General features: G+C 40.8%; 2 pseudogenes; both read right to left on the reverse strand.

Annotated features, from left to right (window-relative positions):
* Nucleotides 1–18,282: 18,282 nt before the first annotated feature.
* Nucleotides 18,283–19,313, reverse strand: LOC129676270 (uncharacterized; annotated as a pseudogene).
* Nucleotides 19,314–21,944: 2,631 nt separating this feature from the next.
* On the reverse strand, nucleotides 21,945–22,460 carry LOC129676271 (galectin-related protein-like; annotated as a pseudogene).
* Between the last annotated feature and the right edge of the window lie 5,178 nt (nucleotides 22,461–27,638).

The following is a 27,638-nucleotide window of genomic DNA, read 5'->3' on the forward strand; positions in this document are numbered from 1 at the left end:
TACCCCTAACCCTAAATCTAAACCTATACCTAACCCTAATTCTCTAACTCGAACCCTAACGATATACCTAATCCAAACCCTAACACTAACCCACAAACCTAACCCTCTAACCCTAACACTAACCCTAATTTTAAAACTAACCCTAACTTATAAACCGCTAACCCTAACCTTATCTCTGACATAACCATAACCCTTACCATAACCCATAACAACTAACCCCAAACCCTAAACCTAATCCTAACTTTGAACCTTACCCTAGCCATTGCCCTAGCCATAACCCTAAACTTAACCATAACCATAATCCTAATCCTAACCCCAAAGTTAACGTATAACCCTAACTAGTGAATCCTAACTTAACATGAACCATAACTCTCTAACCCTAATGCTATCCCTACCCCTAATCCAAACCCTAACTCTACACCTTAATCTAAACCTAACCCTAATCGAACCCTAACCCTAACACTAACACCAACACAAACCCTTACCTTTTCCATAAACCCCTAACACTAACCCTAATCCTAGCCCTAAACCTAACCCTCCAATCCTACCCCTAACATTTACACTATCTGTAACCCTAACCTTAAACCTAATCCTAACCCCTAACCCTAACCCTCTTACCATGGAAAAAACCCTAACCCTAACCGTAATCCTAACACTAACCCTAACCCTAGTCCTAACACAACATTAACCCTAATTCTAACACAAACCTAACCCTAACCTTAATCATAAAACAACCATAACCAGGACCCTAACCCCAACAATAACATTACACTTCTAACTCTAACCCTTACCCTCTAACCATAAACCTAAACCTGACGCTAAACCTAATCCTAACCCTACCCTTACCCCTACCCCTAACCCCAACACTAAACCTAAACCTAACACCCTAAACCTAACCCTCATCCTAACCATAACTTTAATTCTAAACCTCTAACCCTAACGCTCTAACCCTAACCCTCTAACCTTACCCCTAGCCCTACCCCTAACCCTAACTCTAACCCTAACCTCAACCATCTAACACTAACCATAACCCTAACTCCTAACCCTAAACCTTTTCCTAACATTTACCCTAAACATAACACTAACCCTAACCCTAACTCTAACCCTAACTCTAATCCTAATCCTTAGTCTAACCCTAACACTAACCTTAACTCTAACCCCAAACCCTAACCCCTAACCCTAACACTAACTCTAATACTAACACTAATCCTATCACCAAATCCTCACCCTAACCCTAACACTTACCCTAATCCATAGCCCTAACTGTAATCCTAAACCTCAACCTAGACCTAGAACTAAACCTAGACCTAGCACTCATCCTAACCCTAATTCTAAACCTAACCCAGCCCTAGCCCTAGCCCTCACCCTAACCCTAATGCTACTCCTACTCTAGTCACAACCCTAACCCTAATCCTAACCCTAAACTAACTCGAACCCTAATCCTAATCCTGAATGGATCGATAAACTTACATCCTAAACCAAATATAGCCCTTACCCTAGCCCTAACCATAGCTCTAGCCATAGTCATAACCCTAACCAAAACCTGAGCATGAACCCTATCTCTAGTCTATGCCCTGTGCCTAGCCATAGCCAAAGCCATAGACTTAGGCCTAGGCTAAACCTTAACCCTAGCCCAAGAACTAACCCAAACTCTAGTTTATCCCTCTCCCTAACTCAAAGCCTAACCCTATCACTAGCCCTAGTAATAACCCTACACTAACCCTAAACTCTAAGCATAACCCTAACCATAATCATAACAATAACCTAACCCTTACCCTTACCGTAATCCTTAACCAATTACCCTAACCGTAACACTACCCATAACCATAACACTAACCATAACTCTAATCCTAACCCTAAACCCTTAACCCTAACCCTAACCCTAACCCTAACCCTATCCCTCACCCTCACCCTCACCCTAACCTGTTTACCTGATCTTGCTTTAGCTTTGCTCAGTCATGTACAGTACATGTACATTTCCTTTAGGTTTTCCAGCTTTGTGGCATACAGGCTTTTGAAGTAAGACCTAATGATTCTTTGTTTTTCCTCAGGGTCTGTTGTTATGCCCCCACTACTACTTTTTTATTTTTACTGTGTGTGTGTGTGTGTGTGTGTGTGTGTGTGTGTGTGTGTGTGTGTGTTTAATTTGGATACTGTGGATACTGTCTCTCTGCCCATTAGTTTGGCTAAGGGTTTTTCTTATGTTGTAGATTATTTTTTTCAAAGAACCAGGTATTGGTTTCATTCGTTCCTTTTCTTCTTTTCTTAGTTTTTAAGTTGCTGATTTTAGCTCTGACTTTGATTATGTGTTGTATGTGTTTGCTTCTTTTTGTTCTAGAGATTTTAGGTGTGCTTCCAATTGCTTCTTTGATAATGTTCCAATTCCATTATGAAGACCCTTAGTGCTGTGATCTTTCTCCTCAGCACTGCTTTCATCTTGTCTCATATTTGTGTATGTTGTGCCTTTATTTTTATTGAATTCTATAAAGTTTGTAATTTCTTTCTTTCCCGGTTCAGGGGTCATTGGGTAGAGTTTTTCAGTTTCAGTGAGATAATAGGATTTCTCTTGTTTCTGTTGTTACTGAAATCTAGCTGATGAGGTCTGATGAGACCACCATAGCAGTCTGGAGAACAGCACCAGATACATGAGGAAATATGGACAGAACCTCTCCTACACAGGGATTCCTTAAATATGCAAATGCTATCCTCAATCAATTATCTCTTTAAAACTAAAGCCTCAGAGATCCAAGATGGCGGTGACCAGCGTATATCATATCTGAGGGGCATAAGATCTGGAACTCCAAAAATTGGTGAGTGGAGGAGCTGCTGAAGCCAGAACAATGACACTGAGGCTTCCAGGGAGAAAGTGGACTAACCATGAACAGAGTCCATTTAGGATCAGGTCACCCACGGACTCCTCATTGGATTTCTTCTGGGGACTTTATCCTCAGGCACTTCCCCATATCCACCTCCCTACTCCCTCTTTGACAGAGGCAGCTGATGCAGCCTATTCTACCACAGAGAACAGAACCCAGGTCCCAGCACAGGCTGACCCTAGCAAAGAAACCCCAGCTCAGGATCTTGGACAGAGAATACTCAATCCCTCTCAGCACTTCCCCTAATCCTTTCCTGGCGGAGGTGAAGGCTATGGAAGCAGCCTGCAGAGACCTCCACAGAGCACTGTGCCTGGGCCCCAGTGCCGGAGGCTCCCAGCACAATGCACAGTGCCAGCTGACAGAGAGATCTTCTGCTACAGCAGCACTGAGCTGACTCTTAGCCTACACCTGCAGGATCAAATTGGAGAATAGAGAACAACGGGAACCCCTGTGCTTTCTGACTGGTCCGGCTGAAGAGTGAGTGTGCCTTCAAGTGAATGTTTGGAGAGGCGCAGATCTAGGGCCCCTCTATGCAATCAGCCAGACAACAGATCCCTACCACCCACTCCCCTATTGTGGGAAACATAGGGATTCTTGGGACAGCATTCTTAACACTGAAACCCTGATCTGCAGTCTACTAGTGAATTCCAGGCAAACAATTCCTAGATCCTAGGCATGTCTGCATATTTGGTAGCCAGAGAATCTGCGCCTGCCAACTGCACCCATCAACAGTACCTGCAAATAGTGCCCATGTCACATTCCTCACTTAGGTACAGCTGGAACACTAACGCACACTCTCAAACCAGTGGACCTCTCTCAACTTCCTGAAAACAATTTCAGAAACCAGAAAAAGACAGACCCAGAAGTACAGTCTGTACAGAAGTACAGACTCTATGGACAAGCAGTGAGGGTTACAGATATGCAGATGGCCAGATGTCAGCATAATAACACACCAAACAAAAAATCAGGACATCATGGCTTCACCAGCAACCCCCAAATTCAATGCATATTTCAATGCAGCAAAAACACAAAAAAATGACTTTAAAACTATGCTTATCCAGTAATTAGAGGCTCATAAAGTGGAAATGAACAAATCTCTCAAAAAATAACTAAAAAATGGAGGCAAATAAAGAGGAAAAGAACAAAGCTCTCAAAGAAATACAGGCAAGTACAGCCAAACAAGTAGAGGCACAATTAGTGGCATACAGAGAGGAAACGAACAAAAAAATAGAGACCATCATTGAAAAGCAGGACTCCTCATTCAAAAAGATGAAGGAAATGATGCAAGATGTGAAAACAGAATTAGAATCAATAAAGAAAACACAAATAGAGAAAAGTCTGGAGCTGGAGAACTTAAAGAAAAGATCAGGAAAACTTAGAGAAAAGATCAGGAACCACAAAGGTAAGCATAACCAATAGAATACAAGAGATGGAAGACAGAATATCAGGTGCTGAAGATTCACTTGGAGAAATTGATACATTCCTCAAAGAAAAAATAAAATGGGAAGTGTTCCAAACACAAAACATCCAAGAAATCAAGGACTCCATGAAAAGACAAAATCTAAGAATAATAGGAGTAGATAAAAGATAACAGGCTCCAAAGTCCAGAAAATATTTTCAAGAAAATCATAGAAGAAAATTTTCACAACTTAAAGAAAGAGATGTCCATAAACATACAAGGGGCCTACAGAACACCAAATAGACTAGACCAGAAAAGAAAATTCCCATGTCATATCATAGTCAAAACACTAAACCTACAGAACAAAGAAAAATACTCAAAGCAGCAAGGGAAAAAGGCCAAGTAACATATAAAGGTAGATCTAACAGAATTTAGATTTCTCATCAGAAACTATGAAAGCCAGAAGGACATGGGCAGATGTCATGCAGGCTTTAATGGAACACAGATGCCAACCCAGACTACTCAACCAAGCAAAGCTTTCAATCACCAGAGATGGAGAAATCAAATTACTCCATGGCAAATTCAAATTTAAGCAATATCTGTACAGCAACACAGCCCTACAGAAGATACTAGAAGGAAAACTCCAATCCTATGAAAACAACTATATCCAAGAAAACACACGATATACAACAACAACAGAAAATCAAAAGAATACAAGCAACAAAATACAGTAACAATAACAACCCCACAACAAAAGAAATCAACATTCATTGGTCACTAGTATTTATCAACATTAATGGACTCAACTCTCCAATAAAAAGACACAGACTGATGGAATAGTTGCAGAAACAGGATCCAACATTATGCTGCATCCAAGAAACACACCTCTGCAACAAACATAAATACTATCTCAGAGTAAAGCGCTGGAAAAATGTTTTTCAAGAAAATAGACCCAGAAAACAAGCTGGGGTAGCTATCCTAATATCGAATAAAATAGACTTTCAACCAAAATTAATCAAAAACGACGAGTAGGGACACTATATTCTCATCAAAGGAAAAATCCACCAAGAGGACATCACAACTCTGAACATCTATGCCCCAAATACAAGACCACCTACATTTGTAAATGAAACATTATTAAAGCTTAAATCACACATCATTCCCAACACCTTAATAGTGGGAAACTTCAGCACCCCAGTCTCATCAAGGCACAGATCATGTAGACAGAAACCAATAAAGAAAATAACAATAAATAAATAACAATAAATAAGGAAAATAAAGGCACGTACAGTGGTTCTAAATCAAATGGACCTAATAGATGTCTACAGAATGTTTCACCCAAAATCAAGAGTATACCTTCTTTTCAGCACTTTGTGGATCATTCTCCAAAATAGACCATACAGTGGGCCACAAAGTGAGCCTCAACAGATACAAGAAGATTGAAATAATCCCCTGCATTCTATCTGACCACCATGGACTAAAGCTGGACCTTGACAACAACAGAAATAACAAAAAGCCTACATGCACATGGAAACTGAACAACTCACTATTCAATGACATTTGGGTTAAGGAAGAAATAAAGAAAGAATTTAAAGACTTCCTAGAATTCAATGAAAATGAAGGTACAACATACCCTAATTTATGGATCACAATGAAAGCAGTGCTCAGAGGAAAATTCATAGCACCAAGTGCCTTCAAGAAGAAATTTGTAACATCACATACAAGCAACTTAATGACCCAACTGAAAACCCCTCCCCCCAAGGAAAAAAAAAGAAGCAGATACACCCAAGAAGACCAGACTGCTGGAAATAATCAAACTCAAGAGCTGAAATCAATAGATTAGAATCAAATAAAACAATTCAAAGAATCAATGAAACCAAGAGATGGTTCTTTGAGAAAATCAACAAGATAGACAAACCCTTACCAAACTAACTAAAAGGCAGAGATAAACTATCCAGATCAGCAAAATCAGAAATGAAAAGGGGGACATAACTACAGACACTGAGAAAATCCAAACAATCATTAGGTCATACTACAAAAGCCTATATGCCACAAAATTTGAAAATCTAAAAGAAATGGACAATTTTCTTGATAGATTCCATCTACCAAAATTAAGTCAAGATCAGGTAGAAAGATTGATTAGCTCTATATCCCCCAAGAAAATAAAAACAATCATCAGCAGCCTCCCTTCCAAAAAAAAGCCCTGGACCAGATGGTTTCAGTGCAGAATTCTACCAGACCTTCAATGAAGTACTAATTCCAATTCTTTTCAAACTATTTCACAAAATAGAAACAGAAGGAACATTAACAAACTTATTCTATGAAGCCACAGTCACACTGATACCTAACCCACACAAAGACCCAACAAAAAAAGAGAGCTTCAGAACTATCTCTCTTATGAACATTGATGCAAAAATACTCAATAAAACACTTGCAAACTGAATCCAAGAACACAAAAAAGATATCATTCACCATGACCAAGTAGGCTTCATCCCAGGCATGCAAGGGTGGTTCAATTATGGATATCCATCAATGTAAAAACAAACTGAAGGAGAAAAACCGCATGATCATCTCCTTACATGCTGAAAAAGGATTTGACAAAATCCAACACCCATTCATGTTTAAAGTCTTGGATTCAGGGATACAAGGCACATACCTAAACATAGTAAAGGCAATATACAGCAAGCCTATAGCCAACATCAGACTCAATGGAGAGAAACTTAAATAAATCCCATTGAAATCAGAGACATGGCAAGGCTGCCCACACTCTTTATATCTCTTCAACATAGTACTTGAAGTCCTAGCTAAAGGAATAAGACAACAAAAGGATATCAAGGGGAAACAAATTAGAAAGGAAGAGGGCAAAATTTCACTCTTTGCAGATGATATGATAGTATACATAAGGGACACCAAAAATTCAACCAGAGAACACCTTCAGCTGATAAACACCTTCAGTAAAGTTGCTAGATACAAAATCAACTCAAAAAAAAATCAGAAACCCTCCTGTATACCCAGGACAGAAGGACCAAGAAAGAAATCATGGAAACAACACCCTTCACAATAACCACTAATAACATAAAGTATCTTGGGGTGACTTTAACCAAGCAGGTGCAAGACCTGTTTGAAAAAAAAAATCTTAAAGTCTCTGAAGAAAGAAATTGAGGAAGATAGGAAGATATCAGAAGATGGAAAGCTCTCCTATGCTTATGGATCAGTAGGATTAACATAGTAAAAATGGCCACCTTATCAAAAGCAATCTACAGATTCAATGCAATTCCCATCAAAATACCAATACAATTCTTTGTAGACCTTGAAAGGAAAATTCTCAACTTCATATGGAGAAACAAAAAACTCAGAACTTCCAAAATAATCCTGTACAACAACAGATCATCTGGAGATATCTCCATCCTTGATCTCAAGCTGTACTACAGACCAATAATAAAACTGCACGGTATAGGCATAGGAACAGAACGGTGGATCAATGAAACCAAACAGAAGACTCAGAAATAAACCCATACACCTACAGTGACTTGATTTTTTGACAAAGAAGCCAAAACCATTCAATGGGAAAAAAGATAGTATCTTCAACAAATGGTGCTGGTCCAAATGGATGTCTACATGCAGAAAAATGAAAATAGATCCTTATTTATCACAAAGCACAAAACTAAATTCCAAATGGATCAAAGACCTCAACATAAAACCAGACACACTAAATTAGTTAGAATAAAAACTGGGGAAGAGCCTAGAACTCATTGGCACAGGAGACAACTTTCTGAACAGAACACCAACAGCACAGGCTCTAATAAATGGGACCTCATGAAATTGAAAAGCTTCTGTAAAGCAAAAGACACTGCTGTCAGAACAAAATGACAGCCTACAGACTGGGAAAGGATCTTCACCAACCTTATAACTGACAAAAGAGTAATATCCAGAATGTACAAAAACTCAAGAAGTTAAAAAGCAACAAATCAAGTAATCCAATTAAAAAATGGGGTACAGAGCTAAACAGAGAATTCTCTGTAGAGGGATATAGAAGGGCAGAGAAACACTTAAAGAAATGCTCAACCTCACTAGCCATTATGGAAATGCAAATCAAAACAACCCTGAGATATCATCTTACAACCATCAGAATGGCTAAACTCAAGTGACAACACATGCTGGAGAGGATGTGGAGAAAGGGGAACCTTCCTTCGTTGCTGGTGGGAATGTAAACTTGTGCAACCACTTTGGAAATCAATCTGGTGTTTTCTTAGACAATTAGGAATAGTGCTTCTTTAAGTTCCAACTATTCCACTCCTAGGCATATATCCAGAAGAAGCTCAAGTACACAATAAGGACTTTTGCTCAACCATGTTTATAGCAGGTTTATTTGTAAATAGCCAGAATCTGAAAACAACCCAGATGTCCCTCAGTTGAGGAATGGATACAGAAATCGTGGTACTTTTATGCAATGGAATACTACTCAGCAATTAAAAACAAGAAAATCATGAAATTTGCAGGCAAATGGTGGGATCTATAAAAGATCATAAGGAGCGAGGTATCCCAGAAGCACAAAGACATACATACGGTATATACTCACTTATAAATGGATACTAGACCTATAAGATAGGATAAACATACTAAAATCTGTACACCTGGTGGGCGGGGCGAGATGACAGCGCCAGGAGGACTCTAATTCTGAGGAGCAGCACAGCAGGATTGTCACAGTGACCAGCAATCAGAACTCGTGGCCATAAAACACAAGTGATTGTGTTTCACAGGTGAGAGGATACCCCACGGTGGGGGATTCAATCAGCTTTAACTTACCCAGCTAAACCGCGGAAGAGATCTGGGTTCCACCATGCACTTGGTCTCCAGCCCAAAGCTACACGCCAGCATGATCTGGTCACTGTCCCAGACTGAACTGTGGGCCCACAACACCATAGACTGGATTTCCCAGTCAAGAGATAACCCCACGGAGCAGGAAACGATTGGGACCGACCTCAGGTCACTCAGACATCCCCTGGAAAAGACTAGGGTTCTGCAGGCACCCAAGGAGCCAGCCCGGAGCCAGAGCCGGGATCCAGACACCTGCACAGAGCCTTGCCTGTGCGCCTGATTCGCTGCCTCAGATAGAACTGTGGGCACCAGGGCACCAGAGACTGCGTTTCACTGTCAGGTGCAAAAACAGGGAGGGAAACAGCTGGTCTGATCTCAGAGCACTCAGCTGACACCCCCACCCCGAAAAGGTCTAGGGAAAATTACCCAATATAGGCAGCCGCCAAGGCTCCCAAAGGCCAGAAAGGCGGAGCCACAAGCGGGCATCTGTGCCTGTGGGTTCTACTCGCCACCCCAGACAGAACAGCAGTCCCCAAAGCAAAGACTGGGTTTCTCTGGCAGGAAGAAACCCCCAGCAGAGGAGATCATCAGCTCTAACACTTAGGACACCCATCACCAAAAGACTTTCTGGATTCACGCAGACTCTAGGCTCTATTGCAGGCAGGAGCGCTGTGCTCAGCCACCATTATTGAGTTCCCCTAGGGCACTGGGACACACAGCTGCATCCTCAGACATACAAAAACCAGAGAGCCATTACAGCAGCCCTCAGATACTGTGCCAAGGATCAACCAGTTATCCCTAGCTAGACTGTCAAAATTGTGGGAATCCCTGGTCCTCCAAGAGGGCTGCACCCACAGCATCTGGACCAGAGCAGTGCCTGCAGCCGCCATCCCAGACAGGGACACACAGCTTCTGGTCCAGAGTGGGGCACCCAGCCTCCAGACCAGAGCAGCGCCCCCAGGCGCCAACTCAACTTAGGTGCACATATTCCAGGCCCAGAGTGGAGCACTCAGCCTCTGGCCCAGAGACTTGCTGAGTGCACCTCTCACTTTCTCGGACAGAACTGTGTGCCCCAGGATAACAGACTGAGTTTCCCTGTTGGGAGAAAACCCCACAGCTATGGAATCAGCAGTTTCTTCAAGAGGACTGCACCTGGAAATTTAGTGAGCAGCAGCACACTAAATTTATAACAAGAAACCCAGCAGTGGGGCAGCTGTCTTGAGAACTTCTATGGGTAAGAGGAGATCCCCCCTGCCTAACAAAGACCACAGCTACTACTCAGGGATATAAACCTGAGGTGAGCAGTGGCAACTCCTGAGCAACACTGGCCATACAGTGACCATAACCAAAAAGCAGAGGAGGACTCCTTCAGGAAAAATCATCTTCCAGCCTAGGGGATTCTCCCTACCTCAGGACTCCAGGAAGCACAGAAACTAACAGCCAACACCTAAATCAGCCCAGTGGATAGAGGTCAGCGTAAAAGCTCAAGCAAGAAAAGACAGAACAATATGGCATCTCCAGAACCCAGCCATCCAGGGGCGAACAGCCCTGGACAACATAGCATAATAGAAAATCTAGAAGATGACCTTACATCTATGCTGATGAAGAGGATAATAGAGGAAACAAATAAAATATGTAAAGAATTAGAAGAAGATAAAACCAAACAGATCATGGCTATCCATATAGAAATGGAGGAAGTTAAAGACAAGCAGATTATGACCATCCATGAAGATATACGGGAAGATGCAGCCAAACAGCTTGTGTCCTTCAGAGAAGAAATAATTAAATTACTGAAAGAAATAAAAGGAACAGAGTTGAAGGAATGAAAAGAAAAAGAGGAAAATACAATCAGACAGGTAAAGGAAGTAAACAAAACAACTTAAGACCTGAAGATAGAACTGGAAAAATTAAAGAAAACACAAATGGAGGAAATAATGGAGAGGAAGAATTTAGGGAAGAAAACAGGAACTACAGAGGTAAGCATAACCAACAGACTACAAGAAATGGAAGAAAGAATCTCAGGTGTAGAAGATACAATGGAAGAAATCGATGTATCTGTCAAAGAAAATGTTAAATCCAAAAAATTTCTGACACAGACCGTCCAAGAAATCCAAGACAATATGAAAAGACAAAACCTAAGAATAATAGGAATAGAGGAAAAAGAAGATTCCCTTCTCCAAGGCCCAGAAAATATTTTCAACAAAATCATTGAAGAAAATTTCCCCAAGTTAAAGGAGAAGCCAATAAGGATACATGAGGCCTACAGAACACCCAACAAATTTGACCAGAAAAGAAAATCCTCCCGCCACATAATAATCAAAACAGTAAGTATACAGAACAAAGAAAAAATACTAAAAGCTGCAAGGGAAAAAGGCCAAGTAACATATAATGGCAAACCCATTAGAATCACACATGACTTTTCAACAGAAACTATGAAAGCCAGAAGGGCCTGCATGGATATCATGCAGACCCTAAGAGAACACAGATGTCAACCCAGGCTACTATACCTTGCAAAACTCTCAGTCCTCATAGATGGAGAAAACAAGATATTCAATGACAAACACAAATTTCAACAATACCTACACACAAATCCAGCATTACAGAAGACACTGGAAGGGTAAATACAACCCAAGAAAATTAGCTTCTGTCAAGAAAACACAGGAAATAATTAACCTTACTACAGTAAAACAAAAAGCAACCAAGCACACAACACTATGAACACAGCCAACATCAAAATCAAAGGATCAAACAGCCACTGGTCATTAATCTCTCTCAACATCAATGGACTCAACTCTCTAGTAAAAAGACACAGATTAAAAGAGTGGATACGTAAACAAAATCCAGCAATCTGTTGCATACAAAAAACACACCTAAGGCACAAAGATAGACATTCCCTGAGGGTAAAAGGTTGGAAGATGACTTTCCAAGCAAATGGACCCAAGAAACAAGCAGGAGTAGCCATTCTAATATCTGATAAAATAGACTTTCAACCAAAATTAATAAAAAGAGATGGGGAAGGACACTTCATACTCATCAAGGGAAAATTCCACCAGGAAGACATCACAATCCTGAACATCTATGCCCGAAATACAAGAGCACCCACATTTGTAAAAGAAACATTGATAAAATTTAAACCACATATAGATCCCCACACATTAATAGTGGGAGACTTCAACACCCCACTCTCAACAAAGGACAGGTCAACAAATAGAAATTAAACAAAGAAACAATATCTCTGACAGAGGTCATGAATCAAATGGACCTCACAGACATTTACAGAACTTTACACCCAAACACAAAAGAATTTACCTTCTTCTCAGCACCTCATGGAACCTTCTCCAAAATAGACCATATAGTTGGTCACAAAGCAATCCTCACCAGATACAAGAAGATTGAAATAATCCCTTGTATCTTGTCTGATCACCATGGAATAAAGCTGGACTTCAACAACAACAGAAATAGCAAAAAGCCTACGCACACACGGAAACTGAACAACTTGTTACTAAATGACAGCTGGATCAGGGAAGAAATAAAAAAAAATAAAGTCTTCCTAGAACTCAATGAAAATGAAGACACAACATACCCAAACTTGTGGGACACAATGAAAGCAGTGCTAAGAGGAAAGTTCATAGCACTAATTGCCTTCAAGAAGAAATTCGAGACAGCTCATTCAAGCAACTTAATGGCCCACTTAAAAACCCTAGAAAAAGAAGAAGCAGACACACCAAAAAAAAGTAGATGGCTGGAAATAATCAAACTCAGAGCTGAAATCAATCAATTAGACACAAATAAAACAATTCAAAGAATCAATGAAACCAAGAGCTGGTTCTTTGAGAAAATCAACAAGATCGACAAACCCTTAGCCATGCTAACTAAAAGGCAGAGAGACAACACCGAAATCGACAAAATCAGAAATGAAAAGGGGGACATAACTACAGACAATAAGGAAATCCAAACAATCATTAGGTCTTACTTCAAAACTCTATATGTCACAAAATTTGAAACTCTAAATGAAATGGACAATTTTCTTGATCGATTTGACTTACCAAAGCTGAATCAGGACAAGGTAAATCAATTAAATATTCCTATATCCCCCAAAGTAATAGAAGCAGTCATCAAAAGTCTTCCATCCAATAAAAGCCCAGGACCAGATGGCTTCAGCGCAGAATTCTACCAGACCTTCAGAGAAGAGCTAACTCCAATTCTCTTCAAACTATTCCACAAAATAGAAACAGAAGGAACATAACCAAACTCATTCTATGAAGCCACAGTCACCTTGGTACCTAAACCTCACAAAGACTCAACAAAGAAAGAGAATTTCAGGCCAATCTCCCTTAGGAACATTGATGCAAAAATACTTAACAAAATACTTGCAAACTGAATACAAGAACACATCACAGATATTATCCACTATGACCAAGGCTTCATCCCAGGTATACAGGGGTGGTTCAATATACAGAAATCCATCAATGTGATCCACCATATTAACAAACTGAAAGAAAAAAAAAACACATGATAATCTCCCTAGATGCTGAAAAAGCATATGACAAAATCCAACATCCATTCATGTTTAAAGTACTGGAGAGATCAGGGATACAAGGCACATATCTAAACATAGTAAAGGCGATATACAGCAAGCCTATAGCCAACATCAAACTGAACGGAGAGAAACTTAAAGCAATCCTACTGAAGTCTGGGACAAGACAAGGCTGCCCACTCTCTCCATATCTCTTCAACATAGTTCTGGAAGTCCTTGCTAGAGCACTAAGACAGTTGAAGGAGATCAAGGGGATACAGATGGGAAAGGAAGAAGTCAAATTATCACTATTTGCAGAAGATATGATAGTATACATGAGTGACCCCACAAACTCTATCAGGGAACTCCTACAGCTGATAAACACCTTCAGCAAAGTGGCCGGATACAAAATTAACTCAAAAAAATCAGTAGCACTCCTGTATAGAAAAGACAAAAGGGCTGAGAAAGAAATTAGAGAAACAACACCATTCACAATAGCCACAAATAACATAAAGTACCTTGGTGTAACCCTAACCAAGCAAGTCAAAAACTTGTATGAAAAAAATTTCAAGTCTCTGAAGAAAGAATTAGAGGAAGATATGAGAAGATGGAAAGATCTCCCATGCTCATGGCTTGGCAGGATTAACATAGTAAAAATGGCCATCTTACCAAAAGCAATCAACAGATTTAATGTAATTCCCATCAAATTGCCAACACAATTCTTTACAGACCTGGAAAGAAAAATTCTCAACTTCGTATGGAATAACAAGATACCCAGAATTGCTAAAACAATCCTCTACAATAAAAGATCTTCTGGAGGTATCTCCATCCCTGATCTCAAACTGTGCTATAGAGCAACAGTTATAAAAACTGCATGGTACTGGCATAGAAACAGAATGGTGGATCAATGGAATCGAACAGAAGACCCAGAAATAAACCCACACACTTATGGACACCTGATTTTTTACAAAGATGCCAAAACCATACAATGGAAAAAAGATAGCATCTTCAACAAATGGTGCTGGTCCAACTGGATGTCTACATGTAGAAAAATGAAAATACATCCATACTTATCACCCTGCACAAAACTGAAGTCCAAGTAGATCAAAGACCTCAACATAAAACCAGACACATTAAATCAGCTAGAAAAAAAAGTGGGGACTACCCTAGAACTCATTGGTACAGGAGAAAACTTCCTGAACAGAACACCAACAGCACAGGCTCTAAGAGCAACAATCAATAAATGGGACCTCATGAAATTGAAAAGCTTCTGTAAAGCAAAGGACATTGTCATCAAAACAAAGCGACTTCCTACAGATTGGGAAAGAATCTTTACCAACCCTTTATCTGACAGAAGACTCATATCCAATATATATAAAGAACTAATCAAGCTGAAAAGCAACAAACCAAGTAATCCACTTAAAAAATGGGGAACAGAGCTAAAGAGAGAATTCTCTATAGAGAAATATCCAATAGCAGAGAAGCACTTAAAGAAATGCTCAACCTCATTAGCCATTAGGGAAATGCAAATCAAAACAACCCTGAGATTTCACCTTACACCCATCAGAATGGCCAAGATCAAAAACTCAAGGGACAACACATGCTGGAGAGGTTGTGGAGAAAGGGTTCCTTCTCCACTGCTGGTGGGAATGTAAACTTATACAACCACTCTGGAAATCAATCTGGCGCTTTCTCAGACAACTAGGAATAGCGCTTCCTCAAGATCCAGCCATACCACTCCTAGGCATATACCCAAAAGAGGCTCAAGTACACAAAAAGGACATTTGCTCAACCATGTTTGTAGCAGCTTTATTTTTAATAGCCAGAAGCTGGAAACAGCCCAGATGCCCCTCAACTGAAGAATGGATGCAGAAACTGTGGTACATCTATACAATGGAGTATTACTCAGCAATGAAAAATAAGGAAATCATGAAATTTGCAGGTAAATGGTGGGACCTGGAAAGGATCATCCTGAGTGAGTTGTCCCAGAAGCAAAAAGACACGCATGGTATATACTCACTCATATAAACATACAACATAGAATAAACCCACTAAAATCTGTACATCTAAACAAACTAAGCAAAAGAGAGGACCCTAACTAAAATGTTCAATCCCCATCCTGAAAGGCAAAAGGATGGACATCAGAAGAAAAAGAAAATAGGAAACAACCTGGGAACCTGTTACAGAGGGCCTCTGAAAGCCAGAAGAAAACAGGAACAACCTTGTAACCTGCCACAGAGAGCCCCTGAAAGCCTCTGCAGTATAGACTGTCAAAGCAGATGCTGAGCCTGATGGACAACTGATGGGCAGAATGAATGGAATTTTATGTAAGAAGTGGGAAATAGTAAGAGCTGGAGGGGACAGGAACTCCACAAGGAGAGCAACAGAACAAGATAATTTGAACACTGGGAACTTCCCAGAGACTCATACTCCAACAAAGAACTATTCGTGGAGATAACCTAGAACCCCTGCACAGATGTAGCCTATGGCAGTTCAGTGTCCAAGTGGGTTACATAGTAATGGGAAGAGGGACTGCCTCTGACATAATCTGATTGGCCTGCTCGTTGATCACCTCCCCCTGAGGGGGGAGCAGCCTTACCAGGCCACGGTAGAGGACAATGCAGCCACTTTTGATGAGAACTGATAGACTAAGATCAGAAAGGAGAGGAGAACCTCCCCTATCAGTGGACTTGGGGAGTGGCACGCATGCAGACAGGGGTGGGAGGGTGGGATCTGAAGGGGAGGGAGGGGCTTATGGGGGGATACAAAATGAATAAAGTGTAATTAATTAAAAAATTTAAAAAAGACATAAAAATAAAAAATAAACAAACAAAAGGAGGACCTGGGGTAAGATGATCAATCTGCACTTAGAAAGACAAATGGGATGGACATTGGAAGTAGAAGAAAACAAGTAACAGAACAGGAGCCTACCATAGAGGGCCTCTGAAAGACTCTACCTAGCAGTGTATCAAAGAAGATGCAGAGACTCACAACCAAACCTTGAGCAGATTGCAGGAAATCCTATGAAATAAGGGGGAGTTAATAAGATCTGGAGAGGACAGGAGCTCCACAAGGACAAAATATCTCTGGTCACAGGGGTATTTTGTGAGACTGTCTCCAGAAAAGGACCATGTATGGATAAAACCTAGAACCCCTGCTTGGATGGAGCCCATGATAGCTCAGTATCCAAGTGGGTACCCTAGTAAAGGGAACAGGGACTGTCTCTGACATGAACTCTTTGGCTGTCTCTTTGACTTCCCCATCCCCCAAGGGAGGAGCAGCTTTGCAAAGAGGAGAGGAGGACATTGCAAAGAGTCCTAAAAAGACCTGATATGCTAAGCTCAGATAGAAGGGGAGGAGGGCCTCCCCTATCAGTGGACTTAGATAGGGGCAGGGAGATGAGGGAGGGAGAGTGAGATTGGAAAGGAATGAGAGAGGGGACTACAGCTGGGATACAAAGTAAATAAACTGTAATTAATATAAAAAATAAAAATTTAATAAAAAAACTAAAGCCTTGTTCTTACTCACAAGACGGATTTGGAATCACTTGACTGCTAACCTGTTCCTGTTCCCTAAGGGTTTATTTGAATTTTTCATTCATGATTCTTTTTCTTGCTGTGTTTGGAAGGAAGTTCAGGCCTGGCTGTACGTGCACCACAACCTGGAGATTTGCCTTAAAATACATTTAAAACATTAACACATTAAAACCTTTCTCCAGTGTTCCAATGGATTTCTCAGCTTTGTCTTTCAGTTTACATGGATGTGTGACTGACTTGTCTCCAGAGGAGGCTTAGCTGGTACTTTATCTTTTTCTTCAACTAAGATCTCATCTCTCACACTCTCATGAATGCTGAGAATAAGAGAGGAAGACCAAGTGAAAAAATTACTTTTTAAGGGAACACAGATGTAGTTACTTTCCCCAGGGGTTGAGCTACTCATTGGGGAAACACTGTTTTCCAGCCAAATCCCAATGAGACAATAAGATTCAGAAACTCTCCTTAGAAACACAGACACTGGATTCCAGACACCAGCTCCCTTCACCATCTCTCCAAATGGGAGAGGGTATGTCATGGCTTTTACCTGTCTTCTATTTTGGACTGAATGGATCCCGGGGCATACTTGGGACTCAGCCATGCACAGTGTACTCCTCTAACCAGAAGAGACCTTCCACACACCAGAAAAATGCCTGCATCTTACTCAGTGGTTCCCACCAAGCATCAAGTCTTCATGGGAATACTTTTACTGAGGTTCTAAGAATTCTCAGTGCACAGTTGCCCTTCCTGCCCTCCAAAGAAAGCAGACTTTTCAGCAGTGACAAGGTCTCACATTCTGCTCTGTGCACAACACATATGATTGAGGCTATTCCAGTGTGTTGCTTTTCACGTTAACAACAAACCTCACACCTCAGATTTGCTTCTTTGATTTATGACATTTTCATTTCACCAGGATTTTTGCTTATTTTAGGGATTTGGCATATTCTAAATACATCATCTGGGCATGCAGAGTTTAGGGTGTGGATATCTTTAAAGAAGAAACACAGTCAACAGTCAGAGAAGATTTGAAATTCCAACACAATCTCAAAATCAAAGATATTTTACTTTAAATGAATAGAGAACTACAAGAGTGTCTTGTGGGTGCAGGGCATTCTGGCATATTTTGCAAATGCAACACTCTTATCTCAGACCTCTGGAATGGACTTGAAGAATGCTGCTCTTCAGGTTCCTCTGGATGTTCAATGACTTAATCTCAAAGAGGAACACGATTGCACCAAAGAGTGACCAGATGGACATCATGTTACCTGTCAGTAGTACATGAGTGCTCTGTTTTTATCAGCCTGCTTCCTTTCCTGGAAAGATGGATGGCAAGTCAAGGGTGTTTTTTCCATAGAGATCTACTTCACATTTCCTGATCACAGAGGTAACGGTACAAAGGCTGCTGACAACCAGAATGAAGACAGAGCCCTTGCAGTCTGGTATCTGAATCTCATGTCCTGGGGCTTTGACAATGCTGACCCTAACAGCTGCTGAGAAAAAAAAATCACAACAGGTTTTATGAGCATTGCCAGTAATATCAGAGTCTGTGCACACAGAAATTCAGGTGAAATGGTCCAGTTTGGGTTAACAGGGCTATGCACCAGAATCCTGATCACAGAACTACAAATTTTAAACTCCTGATGCAATAAGCTTCCCACAGTCTGATGCACAAACCTGAACAAGCTTATCTTCAAATTCTCAGAGGCGCCACCTCTGCTGCTTGTAAGGATTATTCCAGAACCCAAAGACAACAAACTACAAAGGAAGCCAACCAGTCTAAAGATCCAATCCTTTGCCCCAGCATATCTGGAGATGAGGTAGAACAAGCATAAATATCAAGCCAGGTATATAATGGAAGTGCTGGAAAACTTATGGGTCATGGTTTATGGAGCACTAAGTCCTCACAGTGGTCCCTGCTCTTTCAGCATTTTATTGAAGTGCTCTAGATACATTATTTGGGTTGTCCATAGTATTTCAATATGTATAAGAAGCCTTCAGATCTGCCATGAGTCCAGTCTGCAAGAGTCCAGACTGTAAGTTTTTTTTGGACACTATTTGACTGTAGCCTTCAAATGCTGCTCTGTTCCTACTTGTTGAATAGAAATTTCAGAACTTGGAGCCAATGGTTAAAGAAGCATTTGAAATATGATCGACTGTGATGCTTACTGCATCCTTCTTTGCGAAACAGAACAATTATAAATAACTTCAATGAGTGTTTCAAAAGGAGGGGGATGCTCAAATTATTGTAGTGGATAATTGCATGATCCTTACTAGAACATTTTCATATCTTTATAACCTTTTAGAAGAAAGAAGACAAAAGAAACCTAATGAACACAGTCTGCCCATTTATGTAAAACAAAAACATACAGAACTTCTTTAACTATCTGAATATATATCAATATAAGCATGCACAAAAAAAGAATGCTAAGTTGAGCAGGTATTAGAGATGGCACCATCATAATCACTTTCATATTTTCTCCACAGTGTTCATTTCTATAGGGAGTTATGTATAATACTTCACAATTAAAAGAGTGTGAACACGGAATTAAACTTCTGCTTGTAACTGGACAAATACAACTTGGTGTTAGAATGATGGTTGTCTACTATGTGTGACCTGCTGATTTCACAACCCAGGACCACAGAACAATATGTTTGTGAAAGATGAGGAATCATGGATATGTGCATTTTGTATCTGCTCTTTTTTCAGTGTTGTACCTGGATAAAATTGACTTAATTTGGGTTCAAATTATTGTGTGGAGATACTTTGCTTGAACGAACATCATCTTTGACACAATACTTACACATCAGAATAATTGGATCTTCCATTAATTCATATCTTTGACTATAAAAATAAGGAAAACATACTTCTGGATGTGCTAAGTCATTTACAGAAATAAAGGAGTCAAAATTTTTCAGTGATTCTAGTATTTGCCATTATCTTGCACAGGTAGAATTTTGAGGAGCCTATAAAAGGATTTCCTTGCCAGCAGACACTACCAGCTACCCAGTATTCCAGAACATTCTGTGGATTCTGCTTCCTAAAAGGTAAAAGGGGGAAGGCAGTAGATATGCTGCTTGGGAAATTACATCAACAAGATGGGTTTGCAGTTATGGTGTCTTTGTTACCCCATGAGCCCTGTCTTGCCAAGGCAGGTCTGAGGCAGGGAATGCATGGGAAGTGTGCTTTGAATCAGAAATGAAATCAGAAAGGAGAATGATTTCATGTCAGTCAAATGAGCTCTCCTGGCAGGATGTGGGGCTTGCCTTGGCTGAACCCCAAGTGTAGATAAAATATTTTTTTAAAGAACCAAGCAGAAAGCTTTCATATGGCATATTTTATGTTTTTACTTTTTAGTGTTATCATTGATGTGATCCATTGGAAAGATTCAGTCATCAGCACTCTTCTTCTAAGTCACTGGAAACTGTATCAGAGAGAGCATTATCGTGAGAAGAGCTGAATGCCCCAAATGAAAGAAGTTCTGTCAGTCACAGGCTCTTGCTCAGCATGAAGCCTTGATGACTGTTGGGCTCTTGTACACTTGGAATTCCTATCTCATGCTTTGCTTCCTTTGAACCCACTTTAAACAGTCCAGGAGATTAATGTCCATTCAGTGTTATCCTTGCACTTATTCGTCCCATTTTATATATAGGGAAATTCCACAGAGTTATTAATTCCCATCTTCACCATCAGTGAGTTACTCAGATATGTGGTCAATTTAGGCCTGGGAGCCTTAATATTCACACAGGGCCTCCTGGCACCTATGACTCAAGATAGGATGTCCTCAAATGGAAGGGATGTCTAAAAATAGCCTAATCTATGTGTCAGAAATCACCTTTGACATCTTTTGTCTTAGGATAGTAAAGGTGGTTAAGGAAATCCACATGAAATATATAAAAGCTTTACTTTTATCTCTCTTTGAGGAAGCCCAAATGTTAGTGACTGCCAACCTTAAGGAAAACAAGTTATTGTAAAGATTCTTTCTCTTTTTTTCATATCATTGACAAAAACTTTAAAGCTTTATCAAAATGTTGTAAAATTTCCCCAAAAGCACTTATGGCAGTTTATGTTAAGATGCCAAATTTGTGTTGTATGCAGAATATGCTCAAATTCTTTAAGATATAAATCCACTTTTTTTATGCTTGTAATACACAGTTTCCTCCTTCAGACTTAAGTTCATAATCTGTAGACAATGCTCATTCTCTAATACATTACTACGTATACTAAATATAAATAACTGAGAAAACTGAATAATTTGAGTTAACATGATGCTGTGCAAAAAATAAAAAACAGAAGAACACAAAGCCAAAAATCAAAACACCCCTAAGAAAACATAAAAAACAAACCTTGTGCAATCTTCATTCTATGTAAAAAGCCTGAGTAAAATGTCAGATGTGCTACACAATTCCCCTTCAGTGCAGGAATGCATAGATTTGATGCACTGTTGTAATTTTTATGGTCTTTAACACTCTTGTTTCTACATATCACCTTGCTTTGAAATGATGAATAGCTGCTACCAAATCACAAATCACCACAAACCCACTGTAGCTTAGTCTGAATAAAATCAAGCATAAATGTATTCCATTGTTCTGGGCATGATAGCTCAGGGTCTTTCTTGTGAGATTTCTTCCTCTATGCAAACCACAGATGAAGATGTCATTCTGGACTTGAACTGCATGAAAGAAACAGTAAGGTCTGCCTTTCTGTTTTCTTTACATGTCTCCAGATCTTGCTAAGTCAATTCCTTCAGACAGTCATGTAGTTGTGGCACCTGATAATATTTGAAATAGAAGTGCTTTAAACATCAGCCCAGACTGGTGATCTGGGGAACCACACTGATCTTTATGGTGTCAGTTGCAGATAATGTATGATTATGATGGTGAAAATAAAAAAAAAAAAACTTGGCTTCCATCCCCAAATACTCTCAAACATGGATATTCAAAAAGAATCTCCACCTCAGATGGCTGTTGTGAGATTAGTGGATCACTGCCTGCTCCTCACCCCTTTCTCTTGTTATACAAGAGTTTCAGAAGAGCTGCCAGTCTGTGAACACAGCCTTGAGCTCAGTGGCCACATCAGGAGAAGGATCTTTGGAGTCACCCAGATCAAGCTGATGGCAAAGTTTTCTGTGTTGAGATCAATGATGCCCATCGCTAATACCTTCTTCTCTGGCTGCACTCCACCTTTAATATACCACAAAATGGAACTATCAATCTTGAGAAGTACGTGTTCCCTTGAACTGGAGAACTAGGGAGTTGTTTAAGTGCTCATCTGGTTTTGCCAGGGCATATCTATCGGCCACCAACTCTGTAATTTTCATGCAGTGAGCCACTGTAGACACTCTTATGCCATGAGTATTAGGCCTAGGTGATGATTCCAGAACAATGGCTATGTTCCAGTGGGCACACGTGAGATGCCAGAGTGAAGTCTTTAAAATTATTATTGAGTCATGCACCAAATAGCAGCTGTAACACATTAGAACAACATGTAAACAATTCTTGGTTGTTAACCTGACCACATCCGAAATTAACTGAATCTAAAAGAGTAGTCACATTTCTGCAAATTTTGTTTCTTTATTAAATCCCTTGAAACGCAAAGACTCATTTCTCATTCAGATCTATGAGGCATGGAGTTACTACATTAAATAGACATCATTTGAGATGAGATGACCCACCTTTAATCTGGACCACACCACATGCTGGCGACCAACATAAAGGACACAGACTGAAAATTGTTACCATTGTCTGCTTCTGCTCACTCTTACAGCAATCCTTCCCCTACCAGGCATTGCAGCTAACTTTTCAATTCTGGAATATACTGCAGTTCAGCTGTGACATGCAGCCCTTTTTCCAGAAGACCTACTCATTCTTAGACATTCTTTTGGTAGACAGCCATTGTTAGAAATGCTGCGCTACACACTATAAGTCAATCTAATAAATTGCCTTCATAGACAGATAGATAGATAGATAGGTGATAGATACATAGATAGATACATAGATAGATGATAGATGATACATAGATAGATGATAGGTAGATAGATAAATAAAAGATGATAGATAGATAGATGATAGATAGATAGATAGATAGATAGATAGATAGATAGATAGATAGATGATAGATAGATAAGTGATAGAACACAATGGATGAAGTATACATGATACATAGTTGGAGATATACAAAGAAAGATAGATCAGACATGCAAGCATATGTACATACATTCATACATACATGCATACATACATATATAAACACTTGATAGAGATATAAATCCTGACCTGACCCTCTAAAGAACCTTCTCAATTAAACATGTGTTAGTAGAAGTTATTCTAGAGTAAAAAAAATGAGATCTTTTTGAACATCTGAACTAAGCTTTCCAATTTGCCATACCTGTAACTACTGTACACTTCTCCAGTCACTGAAACCACTCAGGGGAGTCCAGAGAGAACTAGAAGCCCACAGTATGGACCATTTTACACATGTAGAGAGACAAATACATTTGATCATCTTGATTTACCAGTTGTGAGGGACAAGAGATACATGTAAAACAGAGAGAATGAAGGTGCTGGGGGATAGCTTTTTACTCATCAGAGGAAGAACATAGGAAATAAAAACATCCCAAATCCATCTGAATTAAACTTTGGGTAAATGTGGTAGTGTGGTGTGGTGATAACGTTATCTTTTAATTCCATCTCATCAGTGAGCTGGGTATCAACATTGGATTCAGAGAGGCCAAAAGAGTCTGTCTTGAATACTCCTTTCCATGTAACAAAACTGTCTCAGCAATTAGCCACAGGACACAAGGGAAGCACTAATTTGGATCTCCAGTACACCAGTGTTTGAAGGAGCCTGAGACTGTCAGGAGCCTGGTGTTCATTTTGTGTCCCCCACAATGCCTCTCTTCTGAGGCAGGGGATATGTGCAAGGAGGGATGTTGACCAATGACAGACCTCCAAGGAAGAGCCACAGTCCCCAGTAGCACTGGAAGCTACAGCTGCTTGAGGAGGACAGCTAGAGGGAGCATCATGTGACCAGCCACCTCTGTGACTGAAAAGGGAGTGATGAGATGTATAATTCCCTAAAAGCACGGTGGTGCTGATCACATACTCCCCGAGGTCATCCTGTCATCTGTGGCTCCTGCATTATTATTGTTGGGTCCTCATGCTGATCCCTGACACAGTAGATGGGGTTCAGGAAATCACACATCCTAGTGTTCAGAGCAGTAGCCAGAATGCTGCCAACTGCAGAGCTGCCACCAAGGCTACCCCAAAATTACTTTATTATAGTTAATATTTTATTTTATTTTTTATTCTATTTATAGCCTAGTTGTAGCCCCATTTCTCCCTCTCACTGTCCCAGTCTCATGCTTCCAACCTTCCCCCTGGACAACTCATCAGAAAAGGGAATCTCTCTATTCCATCCACCCAATCTCATCAAGTTGCATCTGGACTGAGCAAGGCAGTCACTCCAGGGTAAGTGATCAAAAAGCTGGCCAGTGAGTCCATGTCTAATGCAACCCCCTCTTCCACTATTACAGGACCCACATGAAGTCTAAACTGCCCATTTGCTATGTCTTTGTAGGGGACCTAGGTGCAGTTCATACATAGTCCCTGGTTGATGCTTCCAGCTCAGCTATCTCATCTGTGCCCAGATTAGGTGGCACTTTGACCTTGTTGTGGAGTTCCTGTCACTTCCAGGTCCTTTTCTGTTTCCTCCACTATTCCCCAGGACTCCCTCTGCATCACCCAATGTCTGACTGGGAGTCTCAGCATCTGTCTTTTAGGAGCTGCTGGGCAGAGTCCCTCAAAGGATGTCTCTGACAGGCTCCTGTCCTCAACCTTAGGAGGGTAAATTTTGGGTTGAAATATTTGTGGGTAAATTGCTGTTGCCCTCCCGCTGCTAAGAAACTGGTTTAGTTAGAGGGTGTCATCATCAGGTTCTGTCCCATCTGCTGCAGGGACTCTCTGCTTGAGTCCCCTTCTTATCCTCCCAGGAGCCTTCCATGACTGAGGCCTCCAGAAGTCACAGAGATAACCCAAACCTACGTTCTCTATAAGTCTTCTGTCCTCTCTGTTCTCTTCCTCTCCCTTTGTGTCTCTCCATCTCATTTGAGCCCATTTGAGGCCTTACTGATTTTAATCTGCATCCCATGAAAGCCCATGTGGCCTCCCTGTCCTCTGAGGCTCATCTTTCTACTAGACAGAGGGTGTGTCTAACATAAGTGAAGCCTTGCTGTGTCACTTGGTCCTGGTGTAGTGTCCACCATAGTGTTCCCACCATGACCATCATGTCTTTTCTTGAATAAAGGTAGAAATCTAAATGTCACATCTTGAAATCATAAGACCATAGTACAAATGATGCTTTTTTAAAATAACTGAGTTTGGAGCTTGGGGAAGGGGCTCGGGGGTCATGTGCATATGGGCATTGGCTTGATTTCCATGATCCATGAATCAGACATAGTGATGGTAACAGTCATGGTGTCCCAGCCATGGAGCTGTCTATGACAACATGATAACAGTCATGGAGTCCAGGCCATGGAGCTGTTCATAATAACATGGTAACAGTCATGGTGTCACTACAATGGAGCTGTCCATGATAACAGTCATGGTGTCCCTTTCCTGGAGCTGTCAAGGATAGCAGTCACAGTGTCCCGGCAATGGAACTGTCAATAATAACAGTCATGGTGTTCCAGCCATGGAGCCATCATGATAACAGTCATGGAATCCCATCTGTGAAGTTGTCCATCATAACAATCATGTTGTCCCTGTCATGGAGCTGTCCATAATAAAAGTCATGGTGTTATGGCCAAGGATTTGTCCATTATAACATGATAATAGCCATGGTGTCCCAGCCACTGAGCTGTCCATGATATCATGATAACAGTCATGGTGTCCTGAGCATGGAGCTGTTCATGATAACATTTACACTCATGGTGTCCAAGCAATGAATCTGTCCATGATAACAGTCATAGTGTCTCTGACATGGGGCTGTCCACAGTAACATGATAACAATCATGGTATCTTGGTCATGGAGCTGTTCATGCTAGCACTCTTGGTGTCCCAGCAATTGAGCTTTCCACGATAGCATGATAAGAGTAATGGTAGCCCAGCCATAGAGTTGTCCATGATAACATGATAACACTCATGGTGTCCCAGCCATGAAGGTGCCCTTGAAAACATGATAATAGTCAATGGTGTCCAAGCACTGAAGCTGCTCATAACAGTCATGCTGTCCCAACCATGGAGCTGTAGAATGATAATACTAATGGTGTCCTGTACATGGAGGTGTACATAAAAACATGATAACAGTCATGGTGTCCCAGCCATGGAACTCTCCATGATAACATAATAATAATCATGGGGACACAGTCAAAGAGCTGTCCATGATAGCATAATAAAAGTCATGGTGTCCCAGTCTTGAAGCTTTCCAAGATAATGTGATAAATGTCATGGTGTCCCTGCCATGGAGCTTTGCATGATAGTGTCATAACATTCGTGATGCCTCAGCTTTTGATCTGTCCATGATAACATGGTAATAGCCAGGGTGACCCAGCCATGGAGCTGTCCTCGATAACATGATAACAGTCATGGTGTCCTGGCCACTGAGCTGTCCATGATAACATGATAACTGTCAAAGTGTCCTGGCCATGGAGCTGTGCATCATATCAGTCATGGTGTCCCGGCCATGGAGCTGTCCATTAGAATGTGATAACACTCATGGACACCCATGGGGCTATCTGTGATAACATGATAACAATCATGGAGTCCCATCCATGGAGCTGTTCATGATAATAGTCATGGTGTCACAGCAATGGAGCTGTCCTTGACAACTTGATATAAGCCATGGTGTGCAGCCCAAGGAGCTGTTCATAATAACATGATAACAGTCATGGTGTCCCAGCCATGAAGCTATTCATGATAAAATGATAACAGTCATGGAATCCCTTCTAAGGAGCTGTTGATCATAACAATCATGTTGTCCCAGTCATGGAGCTGTCCATGAATACATGATGACAGTCAAGGTGTCCCAACCATGAAGTTGTCCATGATAACAGTCATGGTGTCCAAGCCAAGGCTTTTTTCAGGATAACATGATAGCAGTTATGGTGTGGAGTTTTCCATGATAACAGTCATGGTTTCCCAGCCAAGGAGCAGTTCATAATAACATGATAACAGTCATGGAGTCCTGGCCATGGAACTATACATCATAACAGTCATGGTGTCCTGGCCATGGAGTTGTCCACAACAATCATGGTGTCCCAAGAATGGAGCTGTCCATAACAGTCATGTTGTCCAGGCCATGAAGCTGTCCAATATAATGTGATAACAGTCATGGGGCCCCACACATGGAGGTATCCATGATAACATGATAATAATCATGGTGTCCCTTCCACAGAGCTGTTCATGATAACAGTCATGGTGTCCCAGGGATAGAACTGCCCATGACAACATGATCAAAGTCATGGTGTCCATATGTGGTGAAGTCCATAACAGGACAACAG

Source organism: Psammomys obesus, unplaced genomic scaffold, assembly GCF_907164565.1.
Source record: "Psammomys obesus unplaced genomic scaffold, mPsaObe1.curated_primary_1811, whole genome shotgun sequence".
In the NCBI taxonomy this organism is placed as follows: Eukaryota; Metazoa; Chordata; class Mammalia; order Rodentia; family Muridae; genus Psammomys; species Psammomys obesus.